We start from the raw sequence: 21,508 nt of genomic DNA, 5'->3' as shown, positions 1-21,508 counted from the left end.
AGATGTTTCGGCCTGCAGACTCCTGTGGCTTAAGAACTGGCGGGCAGATCTCAAAGGTAAGTGGCGTCTCGCCACCAAGCCCTTCACCGGCCATCTGTTTGGTGCGGCACTAGAACCCTACCTGATTGAAGGTAAGGACAAGCACAAGTCTCTAGTCAATACCAATAAGAAGGGAGACAAGCACACAGGGACCGGTGCAACCCAGGCCTTCCATCATAGGCAGTCCTTTCGATCCACCCCAAGCTGGGATTGGGCCCAGCCCAGTCGCTCCTTTCATCAGAGATCAGAGCGACAACAGGATCGCTCATCATCCAGAACCCGACCACAACTCCAGAGTAAACGGCCATTTCGAGGCCAGGGAGTTTGCCCCTTCAAAAGAGGCAAGTGATTCTACAGGTGTACCTCCCATAGGAGGCCAGCTGTCCCTTTACTATAACGCATGGGCAGCCACAACCACAGACTCATGGGTTCTCGATACAATATCACAGGGTTTAATGTTAGAGTTTCGTTCCAATCCACTGGACCATTTCCAGAGTTGTCCCAACCCCATTAGTAGAAATAGAGCGGCTCTCATGTCAAAGGCCATCCCCCATCTGCTACAAATACGGGCCATAGAACCAGTCCCACAAAACCAAGCAGGTCAGGGGTTCTACTCAAACTGTTTGTAGTTCCCAAACCTTCAGGCGGTTGGAGAGCAATCCTTGATTTAAAGAAATTAAACTGTTATTTGATGTACAGGAAGTTTAAAATGCAATCATTGCAGTCAATTCTGGCTAGTGTCCGGCGGGGAGACTTCCTGACATCAATAGACCTAACTGAGGCCTATCTTCATATTCCTATTCTTCCTGGACATCGCAAGTTCCTCAGATTTTGTTATAATCACCAGCACTATCAGTACAGAGCCTTACCATTTGGTCTATCCGCAGAGTTTTTACAAAAGTATTGGCAGTGCTGGCAGCTCACCTCAGACAGATCCCAGTCCGTGTCCAATGTTACCTAGATGACATTTTAATACAGTCCTCCTCATTCCAGAGGGCTCAGTCAGATCTCGCCCTCACTATCAGGACTTTTCAGGAACATGGGTTTTCTGTTAATTTTCAGAAAAGCCATACTGCACCTTCAACCCGGCTCCTTCATTTAGGGGCAGTCATAGACACCAGCAACTGCACGGTCTATTTATCTCAGGACCGACAGGACAGCATCAGGGCCCTGGTGCAGAGAATACGACATGACAAGGTAGTTACCCTAGCATTGTTGTCCCAACTACTGGGAAAAATGGCATCCTGTGTTGACATCGTACCGTGGGCACGTCTTCACTCCAGGGAACTGCAGTGGGTTCTTCTTCCCTTTCAGAGACTACGCATCAGTGCTTCCAGGCTGAAGGTTCGAGTTCCGCAGTTGGCATTGAACTCCCTTCGATGGTGGGCCTCTCCAGCGTTAGCACGGGGCACAGAGTTCAAGGAACCAGCCAGAGCTGTCCTCACCACGGACGCCAGTTTATTCGGCTGGGGAGCACACCTCCAGTCGCAATGGGCTCAGGGGCAGTGGTCCCAGCAGGACTTAGAAAACAATATCAACTGGCTGGAGCTCAGGGCTATTCATCTGGCACTGCAACATTTCAAAACCTTGATAGCGGGTCAGCAGTGCTTACAGACAACCTAGCTGCCAAAGCTCATGTCAACAGGCAGGGGGGGACAAGATCCAGACCCCTCATGCAGAAGGCCAGATGACTGGGGTCTTGGGCAGAGCTGAACCTGGCTTCCATCAAGGCGGAACACATATCCGGGGTGAACAATCACCAGGCAGACTCGCTAAGTAGAGCCACCGTGGACCATGGCGAATGGCGCCTGGAACCAGGAATTTTCCGGGAAATCACGGTCAGGTTTGGTGTTCCAACCTTAGATCTTTTTGCATCCCCAACCAACTCACAACTTCCAAGATTCCTTTCCAGGTTCCCGACCACATCAGCAGAGGGGACAGATGCCCTCCGCAGTCCCTGACCCAGGGATCTGCTTTATGCCTTTCCTCCCCTACCGCTTCTTCCAGCCACGATCCGCAGAATTTTACACGACCATGGTTTGCGGACCTGGTGGAACTCTCTGTCTCACCTCCATGGAGGATTCCGGCAGGACGTATCTCCCTCACTCAAGGGGATATCCAGCACCCGGACCCGCAATGGCTCAAACTAACCGTTTGGCACTTGAGCAGCGGGCCCTGAGCCAGGACTCATATTCATTGAGAGTGATAGCACTGATTCAGCAATCCAGGCGTCCCTCTATGAATAGGATATATGATGCAACATGGCGGAGTTTCTGTAATTGGTGCACAAGTCATAGGGTGGAACTCACGGGTGTTTCGGTCCCTATTGTACTAGAATTTCTGTTGGAGGGGTTAGATAAAGGGTTATCCCCGAACACAATCCGTAGACAGGTCGCTGCTCTAGCTACTGTTCTCACATGCAAAAATGCCACTCCTTTGACTCACCATCCCTTGGTTCGTTCCTTCTTGAAGGGAGCAACCAATGCCAAGCCACCAACAATTCACCGATACCCATCGTGGGACCTACAGCAGGTCTTGCAGGCCCTAGTTGTTCCCCCCTTTGAACCTATGGAGACATGTTCATTTGATCTGTTATCCATGAAGGTGGCATTCCTCGTGGCAATCACGTCGGCTAGGCGAATTTCGGAAATTGCCGCTCTTTCAGTCAGAGAGGACCTTTGCATTTTCTTCCCAGACAGAGTAGTCCTCAGACTTGACCCTTCCTTTGTGCCCAAGGTCAACTCCCTGTACCATAGATCTCAGGAGGTGGTCTTACCAGACTTCTGTCCTGACCAATCTCAGGACAACGAGAGTCAGTGGAGTACACTGGACGTCCGCAGGGCATTACAATGTTATATCAGTCAGACTGCGGCCTTCCGTAGATCTGAGGCCTTGTTTATTTCCTTCCAACCTTCGGCTAAAGGCCAGAAGATCTCTTCATCGACTATAGGGAGGTGGATCAGGGCTTGCATTGCCCTGGCATACAGAACACAATCATTACCAGTCCCTAGAAATATTACGGCCCATTCCACCAGAGGTGCCACTACTTCCGCAGCCTGGGTGACACAAGCATCTATAGGGGAGTTTTGCAGGGCGGCCACATGGTCCTCCCCTTCGTCCTTCATCCGTCACTACAAGATTGACAAATATGCATCCTTAGATGCCTCCTTTGGGCGCAGAGTTTTGCAGAGAGTATTAACATCTGAAACATCACAGGCCCAAAATGACTCCCTCCCTTAGGGACACAGGGCTTTGGTAAGTCCCACTAGTGGAGTCTCCATCCAATCATGCTGGAGAAGGGGCATTGGTCTTACCTGAATGCCTTTTCTCAGCATGATGATGGAGACTCCACCCCCTCCCAGATAAGGTCAGTTGGTCCGGATTCCAATGAGAGGAACGCAAGTGCGTGGACCAATGTCTGTACACTGACTCAGTCTTAAACTGGGGCATGGGGACAAAGGGAGGCGTAACTTTAACTCTGACTTAGACTGATTGGAGCAGGAAGATTAAGACAACCCACTAGTGGAGTCTCCATCATCATGCTGAGAAAAGGCGTTCAGGTAAGACCAACGCCCCTTCTATTGAATACTATTTGCTTTGCTTGGTCAAAGCTTAGGGACATTAAGTTTATGATCTATCGCCTGCTTCCAGGGGGAGGGGAGGTTGTCAGTCAGCACTAACGGGGACAGTCCCTCTGGAAAGAAATGCACTTTAAGCCAGTGAATGATCATCATCTTCCAGGCTCTTACCTGAATTTGGGGCATGCCTGTCTCAATTCTTAATTGGGCATTTGGGGTTCCTTTGTGTGCAGCTAAGATGGCTCACAGGAATTTGGTTTGTATGGTTTCTAGCAAGTTTTTCTTTGCAAGGATTCCTTTTTGTGCCCCATATAGAATTTGTGCCAATGTTTTGACCTCAAAAAGTTTTAAGGAAGCAGGTACTAATTGACCTCCGCCTGTGTAAAAGTAATGTTCAATTACTTAATTAATTAATTACTTAAGAATCGGGATTTTGTGATGTGCTAGGTTGGGCGAATGCAGATCAAGGTTCTGTAAGAGATAGATCAGGGGGTTGATATAGAAATTAAAAAGGGAGGGAGACAGGATACAACCCTGCCGTACCCCTTTTTGTACCCTTACTGAGCTGATTAAAGTCCCTTGAGCATTACACCTCACTTTCTTTTTTTTATTGAAAAGTTTTATAAAAGTTACAATATACACCCCAACCCCCCCCCTCTCCCTCCCCCACTTCCCAGAGCTGAGTACAGGGTAACAAATATAATAATCATACTCTAACTAATATTAACCAACTATGTAAATAACCAAGTTAACCCTTTAACATAAAAATAAACAAATTAAAAATAAACATAATATAAACAAGTTAATATCCTAATTCTTGAACAATACAATATCCAAATTGTTAAATAATTAATTAATACTATTATTAATACTAAAAATAATAATAAAACTAATAAAAATTCCACTATAGTAAACTATTAATAATAATAATACTCTAAAATTTACTCATAAAGTAAATGGAACTTTTTAGTCCCATATTTATTCTGAATATAATCTATCCATCTTCTCCAAACCGAAATGAATCTTTCTTGTGAATGATTCTTCAAATAAGCAGAAATCTTAGCCATTTCTGCTAAATTTGAGACTTTAAGCATCCATTCTTCTATAGTAGGCAAACAATCCTTCTTCCAATATTGCCCTACCAATAACCTTGCAGCTGTTATCAAATTCAACATCAAATTAGTTCATTACACATCACTTTCAAGATGGAATTGGCGTACAATTTTTGTATGAGGAAAAGGAGGCGTTTATCAATAGTAGTGCCTTTTAATTTCTCCCATAGGGTGTTCCTAGATATTGAGTCGAAGGCCTGCTTAAAATCAAGGAAGGCCACAAAAAGAGAGGATTTATATATATATGTGTGTGTATTTTTGTGGAATCGAGTCAGGTTTGACACTGCAGCTCTTATGCTGAATTTAAGGAGCTGGCAGATCCAATGGAGTCCAGTTGTACAATGCAATGAGCCATCTAATCTTGTCCCCTTGTGATTACACACCAGGCAGTGTCCAGAAGTTTAATGCTTTACTTTGACAGTGAGATAGAGAGGAGGAGGAGATAACGTTGGAAGGCAAATAGTAGCAATATTCTTCTGTTCATCAAAAGCCACAAGCAACAACCTCAGGAGTGTGGTCAAATCATTTACAACTAATAAATTACATTAAAGCGCATAAGCAAAAGTTTATCATTGCTATTATTTTTTTTTCAGAAAAAATGCACCCAGACTTCTGATTTTTGCCATCTTAAAGTAACAGAGCTCTCCTCCTAAAAGAGAGAATTTTTTACTATATCAGGATTCTTTTGGTGAATCTTCAGGGTCCCTCTCCAAAAGTTACCCCTTTTGTGGCTTTTTTTTAAATGGCATTTTTCTTTAAAGAGCAAAATGAATATACTTAAGGTACTTGTTTCACTTCTTACAATGCTCCTTCTGCCTGCGCACTTGGGGAGTTTTGCCTTCAATAAATCTGATTGAGTCCCATGTCTGATGGAAAGTATCTATTCTTGTTCTGTTTGGGAAGGGAATTTCACTTCTCTACAGAATCTCTATCACTCATCGGCATTCTAAACAAAATATACTGTAATTGTCCTTACATTAGCAGATTGGGAGACAGTAGGTTTTGAAAATCCATGATTTATAGATGTTCTTGTTCTTAATTGCGAAGTCGTGTCCGACCCATCGCGACCCCATGGACAATGTTCCTCCAGGTCTTCCTGTCCTCTACCATCTTCTGGAGTCCATTTAAGTTCACACCTACTGCTTCAGTGACTCCATCCAGCCATCTCATTCTCTGTCGTCCCCTTCTTCTATTGCCCTCAATCTTTCCCAGCATTAGGCCCTTCTCCAGTGAGTCCTTCCTTCTCATTAGGTGGCCAAAGTATTTGAGTTTCAACTTCAGGATCTGGCCTTCTAAAGAGCAGTCGGGGTTGATCTCTTCTAGGACTGACCGGTTTGAACGCCTTGCAGTCCAAGGGACTCGCAGGAGTCTTCTCCAGCACCATAGTTCAAAGGCCTCAATTCTTTGGCGCTCAGCCTTTCTTATGGTCCAACTTTCACAGCCATACATTGCAACTGGGAAAACCATGGCCTGGACTATACGCACTTTTGTTGGCAGGGTGATGTCTCTGCTTTTTAGTATGCTGTCTAGATTTGCCATAGCTTTCCTCCCCAGGAGCAAGCGTCTTTTAATTTCTTGGCTGCAGTCCCCATCTGAGGTGATCTTGGAGCCCAGAAAAATAAAATCTGTCACTACCTCCATTTCTTCCCCATCTATTTGCCAGGAATTGAGAGGGCCGGATGCCATGATTTTGGTTTTCTTAATGTTGAGTTTCAAGCCAACTTTTGCACTCTCCTTCTTCACCCGCATCAAGAGGCTCTTTAGTTCCTCCTCACTTTCTGCCATTAGAGTGGTATCATCTGCATATCTTAGGTTGTTGATATTTCTCCCGGCAATCTTAATTCCAACTTTTGATTCATCTAGCCCTGCCTTTCTCATGATGTGCTCTGCATATAAGTTAAATAGGCAGGGCGACAGTATACAGCCTTGCCGGACTCCTTTTCCAATTTTGAACCAATCAGTGGTTCCGTGTCCAGTTCTCACTGTTGTTTCTTGACCCGCATATAGGTTTCTCAAGAGACAAATGAGATGGTCTGGTACTCCCATCTCTTTAAGAACTTGCCACAATTTGTTGTGATCCACACAATCAAAGGCTTTAGCATAGTCAATGAAGGAGAAGTAGATGTTTTTCTGGAACTCCCTAGCTTTCTCCATGATCCAGCGTATGTTGGCAATTTGATCTCTAGTTCCTCTGCCTCTTCGAAATCCTGCCTGTACTTCTGGTAGTTCTCGATCCACATACTGCTGGAGTCTAGCTTGTAGGATTTTAAGCATAACTTTACTAGCATGTGAAATGAGTGCAATGGTGCGATAGTTTGAACATTCTTTGACATTGCCTTTCTTTGGAATTGGAATGTAAACTGACCTTTTCCAATCCTGTGGCCACTGTTGAGTTTTCCAAATTTGCTGGCAAATTGAGTGTAGCACTTTTACTGCATCGTCTTTTAAGATTTTGAATAGCTCAGCTGGAATACTGTCACCTCCACTAGCTTTGTTGTTGCTCAGATTTTCTAAGGCCCATTTCACTTCACATTCTAGGATGTCTGGTTCGAGGTCAGTGACCATCTCATTGTGGTTATCTGGGACGTTAAGCTCATTCTTGTATAATTCTTCTGTGTAGTTTTGCAATCTCTTGTGCCTCTGTTAGGTCCCTGCCGTTTTGGTCCTTTATCATGCCCATCTTTGCATGAAACGTTCCCTTCATATCTCCAATTTTCTTGAAGAGATCTCTGGTCCTCCCTATTCTGTTGTTTTCTTCTATTTCTTTGCACTGTTCATTTAAGAAGGCATTCTTATCTCTTCTAGCTACTCTCTGGAATTCTGCATTCAATTGGGTGTATCTTTCTCTTTCTCCTTTGCCTTTCGCTTCCCTTCTTTCCTCAGCTATTTGCAAAGCTTCCTCAGACAGCCATTTTGCTTTCTTGCATTTCTTTTTCTTTGGGATGGTTTTAGTTGCTACCTCTTGTACAATGTTGCGAACTTCCATCCATAGTTCTTCAGGCACTCTGTCTATCAGATCTAATTCCTTAAATCTATTTGTCACCTCTACTGTATATTCATCAGGAATATGATTTAGTTCATACCTGAGTGGCCTAGTGCTTTTCCCTACTTTTTTTAATTTAAGCCTAAATTTTGCAACGAGAAGCTCATGATCTGAGCCACAGTCAGCTCCTGGTCTTGTTTTTACTGACTGTACAGAGCTTCTCCATCTTTGGCTGCAGAGCACATAGTCAATCTGATTTCTATGTTGACCGTCTGGTGATGTCCATGTGTAGAGCTGTCTCTTGGGTTGTTGGAAAAGAGTGTTTGTTATGACCATCGTATTCTCTTGACAAAATTCTATTAGCCTGTGCCCTGCTTCATTTTGTACTCCAAGGCCAAACTTGCCTGTTATTCCAGTTATCTTTTGGCTTCCTACCTTAGCATTCCAATCCCCCATGATGATAAGGACATCATTTTTTGGTGTTAATTCTATAAGGTGCTGTAGGGCTTCATAGAACCGGTCAATTTCATCCTCTTCAGCACCAGTGGTTGGGGCATAGATTTGGATTATTGTAATATTGAATGGTTTGCCTTGGATTCGAATTGAGATCATTCTGTCATTTTGGGGATTGTATCCCAGTATTGCTTTTCCTATTCTTTTATTGACTATGAAGGCTACTCCATTTCTTCTGAGGGATTCTTGCCCACAGTAGTATACCTGATGGTCATCTGAGTTAAATTCACCCATTCCTGTCCATTTTAGTTCGCTGATTCCTAAGATGTCGATGTTCAGTCTTGTCATCTCTTTTTTGACTACGTCTAGCTTGCCTTGATTCATGGATCTTACATTCCAGGTTCCTATGGAGAAAAAATCTTTACAGCATCGGACTTTCCTTTCACCACCAGATATATCCACAGCTGAGCGTCCTTTCGGCTTTGGCCCAGTCGCTTCATTCTTTCTGGTGCTACTAGTACTAGCCCTCTGCTCTTCCCCAGTAGCATATTGGACACCTTCCGACCTGAGGGGCTCATCTTCCAGCGTCATATCTTTTGGCCTTTTAGTACTGTCCATGGGGTTTTCATGGCAAAGATACTGGAGTGGTTTGCCATTTCCTTCTCCAGTGGATCACATTTTGTCAGAACTCTCTGCTATGACCTGTCCATCTTGGGTGGCCCTGCACGGCATAGCTTATAGCTTCACTGAGTTACACAAGCCCCTTCGCCACGACAAGGCAGTAATCCATAAAGGGGGATTTATAGATAGCAGAAAGTAAATCAATTGCTTTATGCAAAGCCATTTTGCAAAGCCACAAGACTTAGTTGAAGAGAAGGTTCCATCCAACTGACTTAGGTCGAAAGATAAAGGCTCAGAAACCTGAACTATCACTTCAGAAGGTCCACTTCACAAAGCCCATTAAAATAAATGTAAGGAAAATGGTGCCTTAGTGCATGCCCAGTAAAGAGCATAATGCTATTAATAGCACTTGTTTTAATGCTTTCCATATGATACATATATTAATGTATTTATGAATGTATTTATGTATTTACAGGCAGAGAGAGGACAGCAGAAGGATCATGGCTGAAAATCTAAATTTCACTGAATACAGCCAACTATTATGAATCTACAGTAGAAGGAGTTATGTGTATTCTCTAGCTTCTGATTTATTAGTGTTAATCCATCACATCTCTATCCTGCAGGGAACAAATAATTTTGTGATGTTCTTAGCAGATCAATACAAAGAAGAAAGAAAAATAATGACCTACAGTTTTCTCACCCCATCCACTATTCCTTATACCTTTGATTCCCTTCCCTCTAAATCTAAATTAGCAAATAAAGAACCCAAATTACATCATGTAATACAGAATATGTGAGAAATGAGGCATCAAGACATTAAAATGAAATCTTTATATTATAAAAAGCAGACTTTCCTGTGTTTATTGACACAGTTTCTATTTCTTTTATTTCTTTATTTATCAAATTTCTACACTAGACCAACTCACCCAAGTGACTCTGGGCAATTTATAAACAAACTTTTCCAAGTTTGTTCTAACTGTAATGTACAATAAGAGGTCCTCCAAGCCTTGCCCCCACTGACAAAGACAACTGGATCCAGCTTAGGAAGCTTAAGGTCTCAACTTTCTTTCAGGTAGCTGAATGTCTAAATAATTAAAAAGTTTCTGGTTTTCTTTGAAGCAAGCTTTGGAGAGCTTTGAAGTGCAATTATCAGCCACTTCTTTAAATACAGAAGAAACATAATTGAATATAATCCTACTGTGTGTAATTTCATCTTTTGGACTATGCAATTCAAAGTACAATTGAAGTGCCTTCAGAGAATCATAAAACACTCATGCTAATGTTACCTTTTGAGGCTGATGTCTACTTTACTGAATGTTGGAATTCAACAGAAGTTTATTTTTATATACTGATTCATTCACTTCCACATATACACATGCTGTTGTATTGAAAAAATGGTGTGAGCGAGTTCTAGTCTGCCCTAAAATATCTGTACCATATCACTATGGAATCTATGTGTGTAATACTAAATTTACAGCCCAGCAACTGGGACCAGAATTTCTATTGCTACAATACCTTCTATTGTAAGGCAGTTGTTTAGTGAGTCATATTCAATTTTATGATTTTTTGCCACGATTGTTAAGTGAATTGCACAGTCATTAAGCGTACCCAGCTTTCTTCATTAATAATAATAATAATAACAACAACAACAAAAATGGTAGAAAAAAGAGCAAAGAAAATCAAAAATTGGTCAGCACCAGGTGAAGATGAACTGCATGGGTTTTGGTTGAAACATCTAACTGTTATACACCCACTCATTGCCAAACAGTTCAACAATATACTACACGGAGGAGAAATTGAAAAGTGGCTAACAACTGGGAAAACCTACCTAATAATGAAAAATCCAGCAAAAGGGGCAACACCAGGTAACTACAGGCCAATTACCTGCTTACCAACAACTTTCAAATTACTAACTGGTGTAGTAGCTGATGCAGTGCAACAGCATCTAGTTGAAAACAATCTCTTTCCACCTGAGAAGAAAGGAAACCGCCCCAATAGCAGAGGAACAAAAGATCAACTCCTAACAGGCAAAATGATCTTGGAAAACTGCAAAAGAAGGAAGACCAACCTGAATGTGGCATGGATTGACTACAAAAAGGCATTTGACTCTCTGCCACATGATTGGATAATAAAGTGCCTAGAAATAACAGGAGTCAGTAGAAACATCAGAAAATTTGTGCAAAGATCGATGGCACAATGGAAGACACAGTTGCAGATCAATGGTGAGAGGCTGGGAGAGGTTAATATCAAGAGAGGGAATATTTCAAGGAGATTCATTATCACCATTACTATTTGTTATTGCACTGTTTCCTCTGTCAACAATACTGAATAACTCAGGACATGGCTATCAAACATCAAAAACATCTGCCAGACTATCCCATCTCCTTTACATGGATGATCTGAAGCTGTATGGAAAAACATCATCTGAAATAGAATCGCTGCTCAACACTGTCCGTATATATAGCCAAGATATTGTAATGGAGTTTGGCTTGGACAAATGTGCCACACTTACTATCAAACAAGGAAAAATAGTGAAAACTGAAGGAATCAAGATGCCCCACAAAAATAACATTAAGAGTCTGGATGAGGAAGAGTACTACAAATACTTGGGTATCCTTCAAGCTGACAACATCAAGCACACTGAAGTCAAGAAAAAGATTAGAGGTGAATACATCAAGAGAGTGAAGAAGATCTTAAAATCCAAACTCAATGGAGGAAATACCATAAAGGCAATCAACACCTGGGCAATCCCAGTCATTAGGTACACAGCTGGAATAGTGGACTGGACTCAAGCAGAACTAAAAGCAATGGATAGGCAGACCAGAAAAATAATGACAATGAATCATGCCCTTCATCCACGCAGTGACATTGATAGACTTTATCTACCAAGGCAAATAGGTGGGCGTGGAATGCTACAAGTACATCAGATGGTTGAAGAAGAAAAAATGGCTTTGGAAGAATATCTGAAGAACAATGATGAAGATGCACTGAAATTAGTATATCAGGAAGGCTTACTAACTACTGGAGAGACCAAACTGGCCTACAAGAAAGACCAAATGAAGAACAGAATAGAGGCATGGGAAGACAAAGCACTACATGGCCAATACATGAAAAAAATAGCTGGGAAAGCAGATAATAATAAAACCTGGCAATGGCTAAGAGCAGGAAAATTGAAGAAAGAGACCGAGGGACTAATTCTGGCTGCACAAGACCAAGCCTTAAGGACAAATGCATACAAAGTCAAAATTGAGAAGACAGCAACAGACAGTAAGTGCCGCCTATGCAAAGAAGCTGAAGAAACAGTGGACCACTTGGTAAGCTGTTGCAAGAAGATTGCACAAACTGATTACAAGCAGCGGCATGACAAAGTAGCAACAATGGTGCATTGGAAGATCTGCAAAAAATATCATTTGCCTGTAAGCAAAAACTGGTGGGATCATAAAATAGAGAAAGTCATAGAAAATGATAAAATTAAACTGCTCTGGGACTTCAGAATTCAAACAGACAAGCACCTGCAACATAACACCCCAGACTTAACAATTGTCGATAAGAAAGACAAAAAAGTCTGGATAGTGGACGTGGCAGTGCCTGGAGATAGCAGAATAGAAGAGAAAGAACTGGAGAAGATAACAAAATACAAAGACCTACAAATAGAAATAGAAAGACTGTGGCAAAAGCAAGCAAGGGTAGTACCAATAGTCATAGGCTCCTTGGGCGCAATCCCAAAACAACTGGAGCACCACTTGAACACCATTGGCATTGACAAATTTGCTATTAGTCAATTGCAAAAGGCGGCCTTATTAGGAACTGCTTCCATCCTGTGACGATATCTGTAATACCATCAAACATCCACATCTGCCTATTCCAGGTCCTGGGTAAGGACTCGATAGGTAGACAAAATGCCAAATCCAGTCTGAACATCTGGCTGACGGTGCGATAATCGATAATAATAATAATAAAGTTGGAAGGGACCTTGGAGGTCATCTAGTCCAATCCCCTGCTCAGGCAGGAAATCCTATACCACAAGTTGGCAACCTGAGGCTCCGGAGCCACATGCAGCTCTTTGAGCCTTCCCCTGTGGCTCCCAGCCTCCTCTGCCATTTGCAGCGAGAGACAGAGACAAAAAGAGGCAATTGCACTTCCCTGTTTCTCTCTCTGTCTCTCTCTCTATGTCTCTCTCTGTCTCTGTCTCTCTCTCTGTCTCTGTCTCTGTCTCTCTCTCTCTCTCTCTCTCTCTCTCTCTGTGTGTGTGTGTGTGTGTATGTGTATAAAAGAGAGTGCACTCACAGTGTTCCTCGAGGAGCTGAAAAGCTTATTGGGCTGAGCTCCTCCCTTTGCTGCGTCTCTGCAGGAAGCAGGAAAGCAGGAGAGAGCTAGCTAGCCCATCTATTCTGACTCAGGAATTCTGGGAGTTGAATTCCATGAGTTATTAAAGAGCCAAGGTTGCCTACCCCTGAGCTTGTTGGAGAACAGTTTGAAGCCAGCTTGCCAGGTGAGCAGCAGATAGGAGAGAGGGAAAGAGGGTGGGAGACAAAGAGAGAGAGAAAGATAGAGGGAGAGAGAGAGAGAGAGAGAGAGGAAAGAGAGAGAGAGAGAGAAAGAAAGAGAGTGGGCGAAGAGGACTGGCAGATCAAGGGCAGATAGAGAGAGAGGGAGGGAGAGAGACACACAGAGAGAGAGACCCTTTTGACATCTAAAATGAAGATAACACTGCATATATCCTTTTTTACCTGTGTGTGTGTATGTATGTATGTATGTATGTATGTATGTATGTATGTGTGTAATATATATATATATATATATATATATATATATATATATATATATATATATATATATATATATATATATACAAGTAAAAATTTGACTCTTGGGAATTTCCATTTTTATTAAAATAATGATCACCAAGAGAAATTTAAGAAATAAAAGTTTAATCAACCAAGCTTTCATCAAATACACTTGACATCATCAGGGTTAAAAGGCAGATGCTGAAAGAAATCTTATATATAGTTGTTAAATGCCTGTCTCTGGTTTCCGGAGTGCATCGTTGGATCCAGTTGATCAGGCTGTGTTTTAAGTGCACTTCTTAAGTTACCGCATATTCCTTTCTTTTGTTTGAGTCCCTTATACGTAGTTTTATCTACTAGTTCGGAGATAGGTGGGTTTAGGCTGGGAGTACTCTCTCCTCTCTTGTATACAGTTCCTCTATCGTCCTGCGTATGGCTTTCTCTGAGGGGTGGGGGGGTGTCTGAGTTACTTTTCGTGCTCCTGTGGGCTTTGGGTCTGTTTTGTTTATGTTTATTTAACTCTTTGAGCCACGGTGTAAGTTCCTCCTCCCATTTCATGTTATTTTTACTCTTATCTTCTCTCTTATGTGTCGTCCTTAATGGTCTGTTGTTCATTGTGGTGTCGCTTCTCTCGCGCATGCCCAGAGTGTCATCTGTTACGATCTCATTGATAGTACTCAGTTGCTCAGTCTGTTGCCAGTGAGTATTGTTTATTTCTGATTTTTCACCTTCGTCTCTTACGGGGCTCTCCTGTCTTGGCTGCAATTGCTGTTCAACCAATTGTCCTCGTGTCGAATGCATGGGAGGAGGAGGGAGGGGGAGTTTCTTTTCATTCGATTTTGATCGGGTCGTCATCTCGTGTTCCACAGAGCAACTGGAAGAAGGCTCTTCCTCGCAACCACTTTCAGATTTTACTATGTCTCGTTCGTTCTGCAATTTCACGAGTCTTATTCCATTGCTTTGCATATTATCTTTCTGTTCTAAGGGGAGTCTACTTTCAGGGTGTTGTAGGGAGTCATGCAATGGCTGTTCATTATGATTGGTGTGATGATGGCTAAACGGTAGTTGTGTGTTTGTTGGTGGGGAGCTGTTTATTTTTATTTAAATAATTTATTTATTTAAATTTATTTCTTAAATTTCTCTTGGTGATCATTATTTTAATATATATATATAAAATTCTTTTATTCATAATTATGCCTGGGAGTCGCATTTTTACCAATATTCTTGAATATATATATATATATATTCAAGAATATTGGTAAAAATGCGACTCCCAGGCATAATTATGAATAAAAGAATAAAATACAATCACTGGGAGGGTTAAAATAAGAATACTTTACTAAAAATATACTTATACTAAAAAGTTGCCAAGCTTTCGCTGGGGGAACTTCCCAGCATCGTCAGGGCTAAAAGGCCATTACAATAAAGGTGGTTTAAGTAGGTTCAAGTAACGTTTGCGCATGGCTCCTAGACCGTGTTACTGGCCCTGATTGGCCAGCTGATAACCAAGATGTGTCTATAACGTTATGTTCTTTTCTTCAGATGCCCTTCCCTATCCCTCCACTATTGGTCTTTGGAGGCATTAATAACCTTGCATCCTCTCCTCTTCCGATAATACCAATGCCTGCTGTATCGGGGGGAGGATTCAATCTGATGTTTTCTTGTGTCTTGTGATGGGGATAGGGTTCCACTAACTGTGGGTTAATATCCCTTCCCAATTGTATACCTCTCTCCTCCTTTGTCGTGTCAACAGCTCTTATCTGAGTATGGTATGCCTCAGCAATCATGTCTTTATTCCCCACCCAGTCCTCCTTACATCCGTTCCCTCCCGTTGTTTGGCACTCAAACCGCTCTCATTACTCCTCCCCTTACTGATCGAACCCGGCTTGGTGGTTAAATCACTGCCTGGTATGTAAACTGCCCAGGTTCGAATCCCATAAAGGGTGTGGCTAACTGAAGAATGAGCAGAATTTATTTATTTATTTATTTATGAGACTTATATACCGCTTTAAGTGCGAGCACTCTCTAAGCGGTGTACACCAGTAAGCAATGTATATATATATATATATATTTACATTGCCCCCAACAATCTGGGTCCTCATTTTACCTACCCCAGAAGGATGGAAGGCTGAGTCAACCTTGAGCTGGTGAGATTTGAACCGCTGACTTGTTGAACACAGTCAGCTAAAGTGGCCTGCAGTACTGCACCCTAACTGCTGCGCCACCTCGGCTCTTTATGAGCAGAATGAGCTCGAAATGGCCATCTTAGTCTCCCAATTTAATTCTTTAATTCTTTGTCAGAAAAAGAAATTTGGATTTGTAATGTTTCGCAGTTGCGACTTGAGCCTGCTTAACGCCCCTAGTTGGGGGCTGCAAGGCAAAAGAGATTGTAAAAAGTAAAACTGCAGTATAGCAGTTAAAAAATGTCAAGGTGTAATCAATTAGACATCTCTCTGAAAAACTTCCTGCATATACTCCCTTGACTCAGCTGGCAAAGAAGGAGGAGAGCCTGTGGCTTGGTGGTTAAATCACTGCCTAGTATGTAAACTGCCCAGGTTCGAATCCCATAAAGGGTGTGGCTAACTGAAGAGAGCAGAATGAGCTCGAAATGGCCATCTTAGTCTCCCAATTTAATTCTTTAATTCTTTGTCAGAAAAAGAAATTTGGATATACATACATACATACATACATACACACATACATACACACACACACACATACATACATACACACACACAAACACAGACACACACACACACACAAACCTATAATAAAGGTGAAAAAGGATATATGCAGTGTTATCTTCATTTTAGATATCAAAAGGGTTTTGCGGCTCCTGGTGTTTTGTTTTTGGTGGGAAATGAGTCCAAGTGGCTCTTTGAGTGTTTTTGGTTGCCTACCCCTGCCCTATACCATTTTGGACAAATGACTGTCCAGTTTCTTCTTAAAAACTTCCAGTGTTGGCGCATTCACCGCTTCTGGAGGCAGGTTGTTCCACTGGTTAATTGTTCTAACTGTCAGGAAGTTTCTCCTTAGTTCTAGGTTGCTTCTGTCTTTGGTTAGTTTCCACCCGTTGCTTCTTGTCCTGCCTTCAGGGGCTTTGGAAAATAGCTTGACTCCCTCTTCTTTGTGGCAGCCCCTAAGATATTGAAACACTGCTATCATGTCCCCCCTCATCCTTCTCCTTGTTAAACTGGACATACCCAATTCCAGCAACCGTTCCCTATATGTTTTAGCCTCAGTCCCCTAATCATCTTTGTTGCTCTTCTCTGTACTCTTTCTAGAGTCTCAACATCTTTTTTACATCGTGGTGACCAAAACTGGATGCAGTATTCCAAGTGTGGCCTTACCAAGGCATTGTAAAGTGGTATTTGTTGAGTCCTCGAGTCAACGGCGAATGAATACAGCACATTCTGTAATTCCAACAGCCCTTTATTTCAGTAGTTCTCTCTCCGTCACAGCTCTGAGGCTCGCAGGCCTCTCTGACTCCTTTAATAGAATCCCCGGGCAAAAAGGTAACATTCTGATGCGCTTCCATGCCTCGCACATGCGCGCAAAGCCGGCGCCACTCAGTCTGGTCCCGGGCAGCTTGCAACTGCCCGGGACCATTGTAATGTCCTGAGCCTGCCTTTGCAGGCTCAGGACACAACACCCCTTCCCTCCCGGATGAGACTTATTAACTATATAGGTAGTTATACGCAACCTCAACACGAGCGTGGTATGCCAACCCAAAACCTGCACATCTGTTGCAGCTGTTCACTAGCCACACCACAAATGGTTCTGGGCTGTTGTTTTGGAATTAACTGCCCAATACTCACACTCCCAGTTCCCAACAACAGCAGGCACCCTCTCACTTTCCCTGCTTTGACAGCAGGGTTACAAAGTCCTCAAGATACTTGGGAGATCTTTTTACTCTCTGTGATCTCCCCAGGTTCTGAGAACCCCCTACTTCCTCTTGTGCAGAGGATGGAGTGGAGTTGCCCCCTCTTTCAAACCCTGGTGGTCCCCGTGAACTGTGTCCTGTTACCTGGTCTGCTTGCTTGCCCACCGGACTTGTCAGACCAGGACTTTGCTCCCCCCTGAACCTGGTTGACCTGCCTAACTGTAGGCTCTCGGGCCCCTCTGTATGCCTGCCAATGTTTGGCATTTCTGTAGAACTCTCCAAGTCCACAATGGACCTATCAAGTGAATGCATCCCTTCACTCCTAAGCCCTATAACGGGATTGTCTGGGGTTTCTGCAGTGCCCCAATACTCAGTTGCCCCCCAATCTATGCCGGAGGTGCCAGAATCAGGATTTGCCTCTCTGACTACCTCCCTATGTGAAGATTTCCTTTTGGAAGCAGTAGCAGTACTGGGCCAGCTTGACTGTTTGTGTGCCAGTTCTCTTGCAATGTTTGGGTTATTTGGATGCTCCCAGTTATTCTCCCTGACTGGAGTGCTGAATGGTAGTTGTGAAAGATGAGTATGCCCCCTGGGTGACTCCCTGGCTGGAGTAGGCACTGGTGCCTGTATTATTTCTTGTTTCCCTGAATTCCTGTTTGGAACACTTGCGGAACCGTGGAACAGGCCTTCTTCGGCCTCTCTGTTTGACCCCGGCTGCTGCCAACACCCTTCCCTTTGCCCATAGTGGTCCCCCTCCCCTCCTGGAGAAAGCCCAGGAGTTGCAGAGGGTAAGTCCAGTCTCGTACGCAGCTGATCGATATGCCGCCGAAGGACATGACCGTCGTCCAAGGAAACCTCATAGGACAATGGACCAGTGACCTTGCATACTACGGCAGGAACCCAAAAGTGACCGGGCCCCTAGTTCCGGGTCCATACTGGGGCACCCACTTGCAGACACCGCGGTGCCCTGGGTTGGGTGACCTTAGGAAGCAGTCTATCCGGGTGCACCTGTCAAGTTTGGTGATCAGTTTGCGCCCCCAACGGAGTTCAGCTGGGCTCTTCCCAGTGGAAGTTGAAGGTGTGGTGTGGTAAGCAAGAAGAAAGTCTGCCAACCTGTGGTGCCAGTCCCCGTAGGTCAGTTTCTTTAAAGCATCCTTGGTGATGCAGACCATCCGCTCAGCCATACCGTTGGTGGAAGGGTGGAATGGTGCAGAGGTGGCATGACGAATCATGTTGGCCTGCAAGAAAGCCTGAAACTCGAAAGAAGTGAATTGAGGACCATTGTCAGACACCAGGACATCTGGGAGCCCATGTGCAGCAAAAATCCCTGTCAGTACTTGAATGGTCTTGGCAGCAGTGGTGGAAGAGACAGGTACAACCTCAAGCCACTTTGAATAGCTGTCAACAAGGACCAAGAAGAATTGACCCTGAAAGGGCCCAGCGTAATCTACGTGCACCCTAGACCAAGGTGACTGTGTTTTGTCCCATATATGTACAAGAGCCTGAGGCATTTCAGGGCGTGAGCGCTGACACAAGTGGCATCCATGCACTTGAGCCTCTATCTCCCTGTCTAACCCTGGCCACCATAAATGGCTACGCGCAAGCGCCTTCATCCTGACAATGCCAGGATGACCCTCATGAAGGGAAGTCAAGACCCTAGGTCTCATTGAGGTAGGAATAACAACTCTGCTGCCCCACAACAGACAACCCTGAAAAGTGAAGAACTCATGCTTCTTGAGCCAGAAACTCTGAAACTCAGTACCTGGACAACTCTCAGGCCATTCAGACAAAACCCAGGACAATACATGAGTGAGTGTGAGATCCATGGCTGATTCAGCAGCCACATCCCTGGCATTTAAGGGAGACTCAGGCAACGCCTGAATGGAAAGAATGCTGTTGACAGGGGCCAGGTCAGCCTCTACCATTTGTAAAGGTAATCTACTAAGGCCATCAGCATGGCCCATTTCCTTGCCAGGTTTGTGAACCAATGAAAAGTCATAGGCTGACAGAAAGATGGACCATCTCAGCATTCTAGGGGGAATGATATGGGGAGTTTGTTTGTTTGTTTGTAGTAAACAACCCCAACAGAGGCTTATGGTCAGTATAGACTGTGAAGTGTCAACCATATAGAAAATCATGGAATTTTTTAATTCCAGCAACAATGGCCAAGGCTTCTCTGTCTATTTGAGCATAGTTTCGCTCAGCAGAGGACAAAGTTCTGGAGTAATATGCAACAGGAACCTGAGTTCCATCAGTTCTTAAATGGCTAAGTACAGCTCCCATCCCATAAGGGGAAGCATCACAAGCAATGCACACAGGAAGAGTTTCATTAAAATGTGCAAGCACATCATTTGATGTAAGTAAGGCCTTGACCTCATTGAAGCTTTCTTCATGTGCTTGTGACCACTGCCATACTGTCTGTTTGTCTAAGAGTCTATGAAGTGGCTCTGCTACATTAGCTTTGTTAAGTATGAATGCATTGTAAAAATTCAAGAGGCCCAGAAAAGCTTGTAACTCAGCTTTAGACTTAGGCCTAGGAGCTTGCAGTATAGCCTTTAATTTAGACTCAGCAGGGTGAATACCCCTGGCATCTATTCTGAATCCCAGGAAATCTGTAGAAGACACTCCAATTTTGCATTTGTCTTTTTTAAACTTGAGGCCTGTTTTCCTGAAACGCAGCAGAATAGCCCTCAATCTCTCAGCTAAATTTTGAGTGGATTCTCCTGCTATTAGGACATCATCAAAATAGGGGCAAACCCCTGGTATACCTCTCAGGGTGTTTTCCATTACACTTTGGAAAATTCCAGGAGCTACATTCACTCCAAATTGTAGTCTTTTGACTTTGAATGCCCCCCATGAGTTACAATGGTCTGTGCTTCAGCAGCAGCTTCATCAACAGGTAACTGTTGATAAGCCTGTGCTAAATCCAGCTTTGCAAAAACACAAACCCCTTTGAGGGAGGCCAAAATGTGGCTGACTACAGGTACAGGATATGCATGCTGTTGCAATGCCTTGTTTAGAGTGCATTTGTAATCTGCACAGATGTGAATGTCCCCATTAGCCTTGAGACTATGGGAGTTTCCCATGGACTTGAGTCAACAGGTTCTAAAACACCTTGCTGAATCAATTTGTCCAATTTAGCATCAATTTTCCCTTTCAAAGCAAAGGGTACTCTCCTTGCTTTCACTCTAATGGGAGTGACAGTGGGGTCCAGTTTCAAGGAAACTGAGGGGCCTTTGTATGCTCCCAGCTGGGGGCTGAAGACATCTGCAAATTCTTTGCAGACTTCTTGTAGACCTAATGTTTGCAAATTGTGAAGTCCTGTAACTTGTATTCCCAAGGCCTCAAACCAATCAAGTCCAATGAGACTCGTTCGTTCACCCCCAACTACCAATACATCTAATGGACCTTCAAAATCCTTGTATTGTACTTTAAGGATGGCCTCCCCCTTAACACACACCTTGGAATTTTGGAAGTCTGTCAAGACTATATTGGATGGCCTAAGCTTGGCCTGGAACCCACTGCTAGAGCAAATCTTTCTGAAAGTGTGAATAGAAATGATTGAAAGGGCAGACCCAGTGTCCAGTTCCATAACCAATGGAACTCCTTGCAACTTCACCTTAAGTGACAGTTTCTTTTTAAGTGGCCTGTGTGTGCCTGTCCTATAAATGCTTCTACGTGATGCACAGAAACCCACCCTGTTTTGGCTGGGGACCCTGGTACCTTTCAGATGCAATTCTTCTCAGGGTTGTACCTTCTGATGGCCCAGACACACAGCTGCTATGTGGCCTTGCTTTCCACATGCTCTACAGATTGCAGAACGGAACCTGCAGTCAGTCCTCTTGTGGCGACCTCCACACCCGAAGCACTTGGGTACAGCTGAAGACTTTCCTTTGCCTTCCTTCTGCTTCCTTTCTTTGGCTGGGTAGAGATGATCCACCTCTTCTTCAGGATCTTCTTCCGAGCTCTCCTGGACTCCCTCATGGTGCACAGAGATGGCTTTTGGGTTGTTCCTGATAGGCCTCATGTTCTTGACTGCCCCACCTGCTGCC

General features: G+C 43.6%; 1 pseudogene; it reads right to left on the bottom strand.

Moving 5' to 3' along the window:
- Positions 1-18,269: 18,269 nt before the first annotated feature.
- On the bottom strand, positions 18,270-20,676 carry LOC120300470 (annotated as a pseudogene).
- Positions 20,677-21,508: the final 832 nt, after the last annotated feature.

This window comes from Crotalus tigris, unplaced genomic scaffold (genome assembly GCF_016545835.1).
Source record: "Crotalus tigris isolate CLP2741 ecotype Arizona unplaced genomic scaffold, ASM1654583v1 scf7180000024341.3516292, whole genome shotgun sequence".
NCBI classification, from domain to species: domain Eukaryota; kingdom Metazoa; phylum Chordata; class Lepidosauria; order Squamata; family Viperidae; genus Crotalus; species Crotalus tigris.
Note: the sequence above shows the minus strand (reverse complement) of the source record. Positions and strands in the feature narration are given on the sequence as shown.